We start from the raw sequence: 4605 nt of genomic DNA on the forward strand, positions 1-4605 counted from the left end.
ATTTTGACAAATGTCCACACACTTGGCAAATGTTCAACTAACACCTAAGTCAAGACACAGACATATATATATTTTTAATATGTTTTTATGTATACATGTATATGCACATATACATGTATACATATACACATACACATATTTTTTTTTTATTTTATTGGGGATTGAACCCAGAGGCATTGTACCTTCAAGGTATATCAGCCCCAACCTGATTTTATTTTTTATTTGTAAAACAGGTCTCAGTAAGTTGTGGAGGGCATCCTGCCAGCCTCCTACCACCATACCTGACTCTGAATATTTTATATTACCCTGAAAAGTTCCTGATATCCCTTTTTTGCTGCAAACTTCCTTTTCATGAGAAATATACTTTTAGTTTGCATAATCATTAATAAGTTTCTTATATTCTTTTTTAATTTTTTATTTTATTTTATTTTATTTTTAATTTATTTTTTATTGGTGCACTCTATTCATACATCATAATGGTATAAAGAAAATACTTTTGTAGACATACATGCACACATCACCCAGTTAGCCCCTACCTGATCCCCACCCCATTCCCTCCACATCCCTCCTTCCCATGCTTGGCTTAGTGGTTGACATCTAGTTTTATAGCAATTTATCCAATATTAACGATGATAATCTCACATAACAGTTTCATTTGTCTGATACCAAGCTTTTGATGACTTAAATATAACATTTCAATATTTCTTTTTGCTTTCTTTCTTACCAGAGAATATTTTTTCCTTTTTTTTTAGGTGAAACTATCATACATTTATTTATTTTTCAGAAAAAAACTCTATCCTGATATGGAATATGGACTCTAGATATCCAAAACAATCTCAAAGAACAAAGCTAGAAGATGTATATTTTCTAATTTCAAACCATATAAAGTTACAATAATTGAAACAGTGTAGTACTGTTCTAAAGGCAGATATATAAACCATTGGAGTTAAATAAGAGCCTAGAGATAAATTCTTCCATATATTGTCAAGTTATTTTTGACAAGGTTTCCACAAACATTTGGTGGAGGAAATACTAATCTTTTAATTAAATATTGTTGAAACATAATAATTACATGAAAAAGAATAAAATTGGACCCTTCCCTAACACATATACAAATATTAACTCAAAATAGATAAAAGACCTAAATATAAATCTTAAGACTATAAACTTTTACAAGAAAATCTGGGTCAAAAAACCTCACAACATTGAAATTGGCAGTGATTTCTTGGATATGATTTCAATGGCACAGGCAACAAAAGGATAAATAAACTCTCTAAAAAATTAAAAAAAATATATTGTATATCCAAAGACAATGTAAACAGAGTTAAAAGTTACTGATAGAATGGGATAAAATATTTCCAAATGCTATATCTGAAGGTATATTAATATTCCAACTAGAAATCCTAAAAATTAGCAACAATAAAAACAAACAATACAATTTAGAGATAGGTAAAAGACTAACATAAATAATGAATCTCCACAGATAACCAGTCTTAGTTGTCTGTTGGATGGAAAATCTTGTTTCTCTGGTTCTGGTGTGTGTTACCTATTTCTTCTTTGTAGTTAGTCTCTTTGAGTATTTTCTCTAGCTCTGGTTTTGAAGACATAAATTCCTTCAGTTTCTGTTTGTCGTGGAAGCTTCTTATTTCTCCATCTAATTTGATAGAAAGTTTTGCTGGGTAGGAAATTTTTGGCTGGAAGTTGTTTTCTTTCAGAGTTTGGAATATGTTACTCCAAGCCCTTCTGGCTCTCATGACTTGGTTTGGGAAGTCTGGAGTGATTCTAATTGGTTTGCCTCTGAATGTCACTTGGCCCTTTGTTTTTGTTGCCTTTAAGATTCTCTGCTTGGCTTCCACATTGGTCATTTTGACAGTTATGTAGCGTGGGGATCCTCTTCTCTGATCCTGTCTAAAGGGAGTTCTATAAGTTTCCTGTACCTGTCTATCGACCTCTTGCTCTATGTTTGGAAAATTTTCTGCTATTACTTCTTTGAAAAGATTGTTGATCCCTTTGGTTTCACTTTCTTTTCCCTCCTCTATTCCAATTATTCTTAGGTTAGCTCTCTTAAAATGGGCCCATATTTCTTCAATATCAGATTCCTGCTGTCGGATTTTTCTTTCTAAATTAGAAACTATGTGTTCATTTTTTTAATGATCATCTTCTAGGAGCGAGATTCTATTCTCCATGTGGTCTAATCGGTTGTTTGTACTTTGAATTGAGGCCTTTACTTCATTAATTGCATCCTTTATCTCTTTTTGGCTCTCTCTGAATTCTTTTCGAAGCACCTCTATTATTTCTACAGTTATTTTCCTGATTTGATCTTCTAGAAATCTCTGATTTTTTGTTTTATTGGGTTCTGATGTTGTGGGGTTGTGGGCATTCATTGCTCCAAGTATTATTCCTCTTTCCCATGATTTCGGACGTTTGTGCCTTCTCTGGGTTCTTCCCTGGGTCACTATGACTTCACTTAAGGTGCTCTGGATCTCGAGTCTGTGGTATCTCAGTCACCACTACTCCTTTACTGGGTTGTATCACAGAGTCTCAGACCCTGGGAGTCAATAAAGGCTGCTTTAGACCATTGGGGGTACCAGGTTGGGCCTTCTCCTACGGTGTGATATCTCTGCCACCGCCACTCCCCCACTGGGTCAGGTCCCTGGGAATACAGTACTGGGATTTCTCCTCTAGGGGCCACAATTTGACTCACTGTTGTTGAGTGTGCAGATGGAGCTGTTGTGGACTCAGTGAATTCGCTGCTGCTGCCACCGGTGGCAATATGGCGCCACTGCTACACCCTTGGCCGTGAGGCTGACGTGTTTCTTTTCTGTTTTTGAGCTCCGCTCTGAGTCCCTGCAGGGTGTGCTGAGCCCAGCCTCTGGGAGCTTTAGATGCTCCCTGTGCTGAGAAATCTGCCGAATCCCACCTGGCTGATCCGCAGCAGCTCACCTCGGCACGCTGTCCGCTGCTCCTCTCTGGAGCCTGGTAGGCTGTTGAGTGCGTTGGTCTGGTGCCGTCTGGTGAGCTCGCCGCTGCCGCCGGCAGTAAGGCTCTGCTGCTGCATCCTCGGCCGTGAGGCCGGCATATCTCCTCTCTGGTTCTGAGCTCCGTTATGAGTTCCCCTCCTCTCTGGAGCCTGGTTCTGCAAGGGAAAATGGCGCCCACCACTTCGCGCCGCGGCTCCGGCTGCAGCACTGTGGTCTGGTTTCTGGTGTCTCGTTTTTCCAGCCCTCTTTTTCTCTGTTCCTTGAAATTACATTTTTTGTTTCTCTGCTGATGGTGTTTTCTGGCTATGAAAGGCACTGATTTTGTGGTAATAGAGATTGGTTGTTAGCGGGGCTCGTAAGCCCCGCTTTTCTCCATCGCCATCTTCCTGGAAGTGTCTTATATTCTTGATGTGTATATGATTGGACTATTTAAGTAGTTTGTCCTTTTTTTTTTGGTGTGTGTGTGTGTGTGTGTGTGTGTGTGTGTGTGTTACTATGGATGGAACCCAGGAGTTTTCTACCTCTGAGCTAGACTCCCAGATCTATTTTATATTTTATTTGGAAACAGTATCTCACTAAGTTGCTGAGATCCTCACTAAGTAGCAGAGGCTGGCTTCAAACCTGTGTGATCCTCCTGTCTCAGCCTCCCAAGTACTGGGATTACAAGGGTGTGCCACTATGCCTGGACCTATTTCTCTTTTTTAAAGCAATAATGTCTTATTCTAGGCCTGTGCTTCCATTGCATTTTGGTCTGTTTGCTTTATTGAGGTACTGGGGATTTGGTCTGTTTGCTTTATTGTTTGCTTTATTGTGGTACTGGGGATTAAACCCAAGGGCATTCTACCTCAGAGCTAAACCTCTAGCCCTATTTTATTTTTATTTTGAAACAGGTCTTTGCTAGGTTAATGAGAGTCTCACTACTTGCTGAGGCTGTCCTTGAATCTGCCATCCTTCTGTCTCAGCCTCCCAAATACTGGGATTACAAGTGTGTGCCACCATGCCTACATCTCAATTGCATTTTAGAAAAAGGAAACTTGATACCTTCTTTCACAGGTCATAGCTAGAGATGAATTTTACTAAGAGTTGAATCATACCTCAGTCTTCACCCATTTATTTCAGCACCATTTGCTGAAATAATTTCTTCATTAAATGGTTAATTCTTGGATTCTTTTTTGTTGTATTGTTTGAGTCTTATGCCAGTATCATGTTGTCTCAAGTGCTATCCCATATTAAAAAGATTTGAAATAGTATAATTTGTCCAACTTTATTATTTCCATGTGCATTTTGGCCATGTTTTGTGTTTCCATACAAATTTTGTAAGGAAATACTGGGGCTTTTTTGTTTTTGTTTTTTTGTTTTTTTGGTGGTACTGGGGTTCCTGGAAACCCTTCTCTGGGCTACACTCCCAGACCTATTTTATATTTTTATTTGGAAAGAGGGTCTCTTAAGCCAGCGAGGCTGACTTCAAACCAGCGCAATCCTCCTGACTCCGCCTCCCAAGAGCGGGGATTAAAAGCGTGTGTCACCACTCCCGGCATGGAATACTGAGGCTTAAACTCAGGGGCATTTTACTTATGAGCTATACTCCCAGCCCTAATTTTTACTTTGATTTTTAAAGAGTCTC

The sequence above is a fragment of the Muscardinus avellanarius genome, assembly GCF_963383645.1.
Source record: "Muscardinus avellanarius genome assembly, chromosome: 8".
Classification (NCBI taxonomy): Eukaryota; Metazoa; Chordata; class Mammalia; order Rodentia; family Gliridae; genus Muscardinus; species Muscardinus avellanarius.